At 35.4% G+C, this 8834-nt stretch overlaps 1 pseudogene across 1 annotated transcript; it reads right to left on the minus strand.

The window, feature by feature from the left end:
• Nucleotides 1–81: 81 nt before the first annotated feature.
• Nucleotides 82–5190, minus strand: LOC149499050 (geranylgeranyl transferase type-2 subunit beta 1-like; annotated as a pseudogene). Its single transcript, XR_016318724.1, has 9 exons — nucleotides 4980–5190; nucleotides 2801–2854; nucleotides 2476–2630; nucleotides 2193–2307; nucleotides 1801–1867; nucleotides 1536–1684; nucleotides 593–726; nucleotides 410–508; nucleotides 82–318 (listed from the first exon to the last, which is right to left on the minus strand). The product of XR_016318724.1 is annotated as a geranylgeranyl transferase type-2 subunit beta 1-like (transcript).
• Between the last annotated feature and the right edge of the window lie 3644 nt (nucleotides 5191–8834).

Here is an 8834-nt window from a genome sequence, read left to right on the forward strand (position 1 = left end):
ATGCCAACAATCTGATTTTGTAACCTCATATTTTTCCGTTCTTTGAAAAATTATAAATTAATAAACAATCAGAAAAGAAAAGGCTTCACTAGGTACAGGAAAAATAATTGAGAACAATTGTAGATACCGATTTCATGCTAGCAGCTTTTAGAAAATTAAGGACTTGGAAAGGAAGAAAGGAAACCACATGCGCATGTCTAGATACTCATGTCAAAAAAATCAGAGCTGATGAAAATATGTACCAGCTACTCCAAAATATGTATGGAAAACATCAACAGCATCTTCAGGTCTATCCGAAATTCCTCCATTCTCAGTGTCCTGAAAATTTGAATATGTTTTTCAGAGATAAAAACATCAATGTCATGAACATCCTAGGATTCTTTGGACAGCTCCAAAAAGTTGGCACTACCTGACAGTTTAAGATAAACTTAACAAGCTTTTCCTTGTTAATCCAATGAACTCTGTCAATCATAATCAAGCTTGCAAGAACCCACCAAGAGTAGCAAACCTGAAAGCATTTTACATAATCATGATTGGAATAATTTGTTAAAATGTCCATAGAGAAAATCTCTTATTTGACAGAAATACGAACATCAGGAAGTTTCTCAGGGCGACCATTTAGACCTCCAGACTTGACTTGCCGTTCACATAACCACCATCCAAGCAGGTCCTTGTCAATATGATGTAGAGAGCCAGTAATAGCAAGGGCACCCACACAGCAGAAAACTGCAATAATCAGGAGCAAAGCAAACTTTTGACAAATACTTTTTAACAATAATCACTAAATTAGAGACTTTGATGGATTACAAATTATTTGAATAAAAATGATAACCATTATCTAAAATTAGCAAAAAGAAAACTAGACTGTAGATCACATATTCACATGATGGAGCACTGAGCAGCTATCGGAAAGGAAAAAGAAAAATGAAGAATTCAGCTCTTAGTCTTCCAGGTTTTTAGAGTAAGACATGAAGCATTCATACATTTCTTTTAAGATGAAAAAGACCTCCTCAGCTCATAGTTAGATTGAATTCAAAATTGATCTGAAGACAACCTTATCATCTGAGGTCACCTTTTACAGGTGAATTGACTGGCAGGGAAGTATTTTATCCGATACTTGTTTCTCACATATTTCCCTTTAAAAGGCAAAGAATGATGTTAAAAGAACAATCATTAGATATGAACAATATAAAATCCATATACAGTCTGAATAACGAACTGCTTCCCCTTAAGAGAATCACACTTTGTAGTCATTATTTATACTGTTGTTAAATGATAATAGTGATAAATCGGCGCCTAAAAGAGTTTGCTATAACAAGAAGTGGAAGCTCGGAAGATTATAAGTCATTGCCAAGAAAGAGACTTGTTTATTGCATCTTTGAACCATTTATGTCTTAGAACATAATCAGGTTCCCTAGATAAGAAACTTTTGGGAAGCGCTCACTTTCTTTTTCTTCATTAAACCATATTCAATATGTTCAAGCATATCAGAGCCACACATTTATCAAAGCAAAATACCATAACGCAGAACATACTCTGTCCGGCATGGGACTCCCCACCAGAAGTGCATCCAAATCCACCATCTACATTTTTGCAGCTCAAGATGTAGTTCACAGCCTTCTCCACATTTATTTTATCAAGACAATGCAATAAAGATAGACAACATATAGCAATATATGAAAACCTAACAAACAACAAAAGAACCGTATCATTAAAAGAGAATTCAGTGTTGCTAATTCCAAACCAAACAAAAGATATCAGATAGGATATGTTTTTCTTTTTTTCCTTTTTGAAGAATACCTTGCATCAACTTCACTCCATGTGTCTCTAGAAAAGGATCCATCTTCATTTTGCAGCCCAACAACATCTGACCTAAGGATTAAGTAAAACAAGCAATAGATGTGATATTTTGGACCCTTATAGTTAATTTTTTTTGACAGACAAATACAATAAATGGTGTCGATCAAAGCCTGAACCTATTCGTTCTATCTTTCAGCTACTATAAAATAAACAATAGTTCCGCATAAACAAATTTACACAATTATTGCAAGCCAAGTCGGTAGTCAATGAAATAAAATCATACTGTCGTTATCATAAACAATACTTTTTAACAGTTAACTGTCTCCTGCTTCATACAAAAATTTCTGAAATGATGCTTTAACAATGTAGAAGAATAGAAACGACAAGGATACAATTTGATACTTTATCAACATCAAGAACATTTAGCTTGTCAAGAAGGGCCAGAACTTGCACAGCACTCAGTGTATACAGATATGCGGGTCATGTCCAATATTACCAGCAAACCACCTGCATACCAAAGTCACCGTTGATAATATTATAACCTTCAAACTAATAACTAATTATAATATTCTCAGGCTTCAAAACTTGTTATATGGAGTAGTTATCTAAAAGGTTTTCCAAAGTAGGTACATGATTCAGACAAGTAACAAAGCAAATAAAATTAAGCTGCTTTACATACCAGACTCATGTTGGCATTGCATGATCCATTCAATTACTTCATTTGAATCAACTGCTTCAAGCTTTCCTAAAAGATCTAGAGTGGTCAATCCCCAATAAGCTCCATTCATTCTTATGTGCTCCATCACCACAGATTCAAAGCTATCCTTTTTCTTCAATTACAAAATCAACAAACATTGCATTGAGCAGTACAATAAAACCAAAATATCATATCTATTGTACATTAAGCATAATAACAATGAAAATAATGTACTTAACAAGAAAACCTGAAAAAAAAATCTGGTATAGTAATAAGCATTAAGCAGTAAAATAGAACACACACCTTTTCAACTGATATGATGTATTTAACATGTTTATCAACTGCCAGCTCCACCATCTGCAATCATTGTATATTTTCAATTAAAGGTCTTTTAACTCTTTACAAATGCAGAAAATAATAAAATGAAATTGGCTCTGAAAATTGAATTGAGTGCTTCAATTTAGTTTAATTGGAAGTTAAATTTAAGGATTATTAACAATATTTCTCTTTTCAGAATCCACAAAACTGAAGCACTGCATCCAACGCCAAACCCAGATAAATCCAATCTGTCTTGGAGATATACATGAAACAAAGGTGCTAATATAATGAATCAAAATCAATCAGTCAATAGTTATGTACCAAAGTTTTACAGTACATTCAACGGAGACAAGCAAAACCGAGTTTGATTTGTAAGTTTACACCTTTGTATAAGTTCCAGTAAGAACTCAAACCGCACCAACAAACCACTCAGCTCTATTTACTAGGCTGAAATCAAAGAATGAAAGTCAGAGATAATATATGTATACACTTAAACATGTATTTGAAAATACAAAAATATTTCTCTCCAAATTTAAACATTTAACACAACCATAATATCAACTAAAAATTCTCATGAAGGGTTAAACAAAATTGCAATGAATTGGAATTTTCCACTGACTTGATGCACTTAACAAATATAGCTTCGCTTAAGATGTTTTATCTGGTATTTTATTATCCTACTTTATTTAACTAACATATATATCTGAAGCTGAAAAATATTAAGTTGTAAAGTGCAGGTGATGAACATCAAGCATGATGGCAAAACACCTCTCAAGTACTGTGATGCAGGAGCATCTAGGAAGTTTTTATGGTTTCCTTCTTTATTTAGGATTCCTAATTAAATAAGAAACTATTAATTAATTAGGAATAGAATTCAGTTTTCCTTCTTTATTTTGGATTTTTTTCCAATCTAGAAGTATTAGCTAATTACGATTACTTTTTAATCTAGGATTAGGATTTGTCCTAACTAGTATAAATAGGACAACAATCATCAGATTAAGTATTTTCTATTATCTTTTCTTCAATCCAGAATTTTAATTCTAAGGTTTTCTTTAAAATCAGTCTTGTTCCAACTACAATCAACCTATTCTAGCCCTAATTGTTGAGAGTTAATTTGCGCTAAATTCTTCCCCTGCATCAAGTGGTATCAGACTCAAAAAGATCCTAAACTGCTGCAGGATCTTTTTCCTGTTCTGTTCTAAACCATGGTTGGTCAAGGTCGAGGTAGAGGCAATCAGCCCCACAAACAGAATTAGCTGAGATACGGCAAATGATTGAGGGTTTGACCCGGGCTGTACAAGCCTTGCAGTGCCAGGAACGCGTGGAAGCCCGAATGGAGATTCCGGAAGGCAACCACGAACAACTTGAGATTCAAGAGGATCTTGAGACTGAAGAAGTCGAGGACGTGAACCCTTTCTATGTAACTGGACCCGCTAATCGAGCAGCACGAGGTGGATTGGAAGAGCGATTACTGCATGCTCTTGATTTGAATGGTGGAGGGGTGAGGGTTGAAGTAGCTGATTTTCATGGAAAATAACATGCGAAGGATTTCTTGGATTGGGAAACTAGTCTGGAGAATTATTTTAAATGGAAACCCATGGCTGAAAATCGAAAGGTGCTACTTGTAAAGCTTAAATTGAAAGGTGCTGCACTTCAATGGTGGAAGAGAGTTGAAGAGCAACGTACACGACAAGGCAAGCTCAAAATCAGCACTCGGGAGCACATGAAAACTGAGCTACGAAAGCAATTTTTACCTGCTGACTAGACGATGGAATTGTATGAAAAATTCCATTGTTTGAAGCAAATAACATGACCATTGAGAAGTACACTGTTGAGTTTAATGATTTATCAATTCGAGTTGGCTTATCTAAAAGTAATGAGCAAATTACTTCTCACTGTCTAACTGGTTCAAATAAATCCATTAGAGATGAGATGGGAGTAATTCGTTTACACAATATTGAGGACGCTCAACAATATGCTTTAACGGCTGAAAAGATAGTTCTCCGTTACTGTGCTAGAAGACCTACATACAAAACCAATGGGCAAAGCAACTTGGGAGCTGGACATGAGCATCAACAGGCCAATTAAATTGGAAGGGACTGCTGCAAAAATAATGGAGGTGCAACTGATACTGAAAGAAATGAAAAAGGGAGAAGAATTGTACCTTATAGTGGACAAAATAATGCTGGTTCATCTGTAGCTAAAGGAGGCAGCAATTCTCAGGTTCATCTGCAATTAAATTGGCATAAAATACGCTCTCTTTCCTGTGCTAGCAAGGAAGGAATGCCCCTTCGGGTGACTCATCAGTACAGAGATGAGAATGCTAGCGAGAGGGCTTTTCTTCATTTGGGTTTAAAAAATTTACAAGTTTGATCTTTTAAAATTTTCTTTTTACTTTGTATGGATGGCAAATTAAGTGAAAAATGTGGTGGCAAATTAAGTGAAACATGTGGTGGCATCATGCATTTGCTTTATTAAGCAATGCCAGTAAGCAGGGTTTTGACCATTGACTGCTTGTTTCCTATTATATTTTTTTCAAGTAGAGGTGGTATAAAAGCCTGTTAGAGACTGCCTAACGTTAAACTAGAAACATTTGGGAAAATACAAGTCAATGTTTTTGCCATCATGCTTGATGTTCATCACCTGCGCTTTACAACTTAATAGTTTTCAACTTCAGATATAAATGTTAATTAAATAAATGACAAAATACCAGATAAAATATCTCAAGTTAAGCTATATTTGTTAAGTGCTTCATCAAGTCAGTGGAAAATTTCAATTCATTGCAATTTTGTTTAACCCTTTATGAGAATTGTGAGTTGATACTATAGAATAGTAAATCCGCAAGATCTCCAAAAATTCCTCTTTTTGGCTCACCACCCCCCCCCCCCCCTAAAAAAAAAAGTCTATTCACAGGCATTGGAGATAGGGGTGTCGTGGCAAAAATACCACTGATTGGCCCGGTCGAATCCACTTTTACTAAATCAGACCGGGTGGCATGCAGAATGAGGCGGTGCTCCGGGAGGTATGCCAGGCGAGCCCAATGCGCTTCCTGGGCCTGGTTTCTTCACAAAACGCTTGGTAACCCGAAAAAGTAAAAATGGTTAAACACTTAAATAATCTCAGTCACGGACCATTGGTCTGAAAACTGGAGCAATCGTGAATCCAAATTTATACAAAAAACGGTGTATCATCACTGTACCCTATAGGGGCAAAATTTGAGCGCTACACATAGTAGATCATCTTTCAGTGATGCTTTGTTTAGTTCTGTTGTAATCTATGCACGCTCTGACCTGTCCATTCTTCTTAGGAACTGGAACAATGTTGGTTAACCAATTAGGGCAATGACCCACTTCTTAAGATTTAGTGTTTATCTGCTTAGCCACTTCCTCTCTAATCTTTTCGGCCATTCCGGTCTCAGTCTTCTTCTCTTTTATCTCACTAGCTTGGCCCCAGGATATAATGGAATACTGTGCTCGGTTATGGATCTATCAATACCCGTCATGTCCTTATGTCTCCATGCAGAGGTTTCTTTCTTGTCCTTGAACAAGTTTTGAAATTCCACGTTTATTTCTTGCATCAGGTTAGACCTAATCAACAAATTCTATTTTGTGTTAATATTAAATTCAAGCATGTGTTATGAGTTTATGTCAAAAATATGCATGAGCTTATCTACTTTGATGAATGGAACCGTCATGAAAGAAGTCAAACAAGATAAGCAAAATTAAAATGCATTTATTGAATAACAGAGAAAGTATTTACAGTTAGCATTAAAATTAGACACATCAAGAGAAGGGGATCCAGCCTCCTCAAAGCTCTCCTTTATGGCAAGATCGACAACGACCTCCTCGATGCTTTCTTTATTCTCATGCTTGACTTCCTTGTTGGGGTGACTTCCTCTCGCTCGGCTCCTTTCGGCCCCTTGATTTCTCTTCTTTCTTTTTTTTTCTTTTTATTATATTTTTCTTTTTCTTTTTTTTTTTTTAACTTGGCCATTACCAACCAGAACTCTCACCTTTGAGAGCTTTGACTTCCTTGTGTGGAGCTAGGGTGGCTGGAAGGTTAGATGTGATGCATGTATGCATGGATGCATGAAGATGAAAATGTCACACGATATGCAATCACGCAACACAACATCGTGAAAACCAACTAATGTTATATTCTATCATGATTCGGTCGGGACCGTTCAAAATGGAGACTGCAGAAAAGCTTTCGAGAATTTGCAAGAATGAAAACGTGCCTTTTGTAGCCAAATATTTGGAATGTCCCTTCTCTTTTTCTTTTTCATCCCTTTCTTTTTGTCTCAAACAATGATGAAGTTTGAGCAGGGTCTTGTATATTTTTCCTCTTTTCCCTCTTTTGATTTTTAATTTTTCTAGGGACATTGAAAATATTTGGCTCAAAATAGGTAGCCTCATACATTGCTCCAAAGGTTGACTTCTTACAATAATTCCTTTTGACCCTATCTATGTATTTATATTCTTTTTTTTTTTTTTTTTTTTGCACTCAAGCCTAATACCTTTGATATGGTCTAACATTCTCTAATGGCCTATTTTCACAAGTCGGTTTGCGCATGAGGGTGAAACGCATATTCACACCTTGGAAGAGTGTTGTGGCTTCAGGTTGTACTTGCTTGATTTCAAGCAAAGATTGATGAGCCTCTTCTAGGGGTCTTCATATGTCGGTGTTTTAAACTGGAGGAGCTTCTTTTTTTAGGCACTTGAGTTTTGGGCCTTAAATTGGAATGTCAACTTTGGAGAGAGCTTTTTGGCTCATTTTGATTCTAGTACTTCTCTAGGTCTTTTCCTTTTCAAAGCTTAGAACGATGGGAACAAGGCATGACAAAATATTCCTATATCGCTACAATAAAACGACTTAAGTGATGCATGAGGAAAACACAACATAGTCATAGCATAAGTATATACAAACAAAGGGGAAAGAGAGTTGGGAAATGCATGATCTCCTCCCTTATATCTCCCACACACGATTCAAGGTCAAAGGTCTCTTCTAAACCCTAGGACATATTGTTTGGGCCCATAAACCATCATGGGGTTTTCAACCAATGTCTCTCGCATTTATTGTATGAATGCAACGATCATAGATTATTAAGGTGAACCTAGGGGAAGGAACTAAGGTCAATTACGTGAGCTTTGGTTAGATTTATGAAGTCTTGGGTTCCATAAGCAAGAATTGGTTGTTTCCTCCCATTTTGCTTTGGGTCTAAGCAAGTGGTGATAACGGATTGTGCCAATTCTTTTGATATACCAATAATTTAATAATGTAATTAACTAAAAATGAGATGTAAAATGATTTTGATGCAACTTTGAAAAACCGTGTCAATCAAGCATATTATTGCAAATCATTTAATCAAACATGCAAAGAAAAGGAGGAGAAAAGATTACATTCCATCACCTAATAATACAATCTACCCTTTAATCCCTCCAAATTTTGCAATTCCCCAATAATTATTACAAACAAGCATTAATTGAGACCCATTAAGGTCTCTTCCATTTTGCCATAGTAAAATAATGAAGCAAACCAAAATAAAACATCCATGAAATATAAACACAATGTAAGCATTATTCACAAAATCAAAATCACATATCAATCATCATTAAACATTCATTCATTCACATAATAAGTATATGATGCATGTTCATATTACAAAATTGATAAATAAAGGGTTAGTGCAATAATAATCATAAATACGCTGAATTAAAAGGCATAAATATAAGAGATAGAATAATAAAGATGCATAGAAGTAAAGAACATGAATTAAAAGACAATAATTTGAAGGTTTGAGCAAGATTTAAGTTCATGACCTTGATGTTCATCATGAATGATGAACAAATACACCAATCACTACTCTCAATCTTGTTTGTTTGCTCATCTGAACCAAAAATGAGTTGTATACAAACTTTAAGCAAGGATGCTTAAGGCTTAACTCGATTGGATCTCGGGGTCAAAGCATGGTTGTTAATTTTTGAGTTGTTGAGGCTCTAAAATGAAGGTTCAGTGGCGC

This window comes from Jatropha curcas, chromosome 1, assembly GCF_041381405.1.
Source record: "Jatropha curcas cultivar XTBG-Jc1 chromosome 1, XTBG_Jcur_1.0, whole genome shotgun sequence".
Lineage (NCBI taxonomy): Eukaryota > Viridiplantae > Streptophyta > Magnoliopsida > Malpighiales > Euphorbiaceae > Jatropha > Jatropha curcas.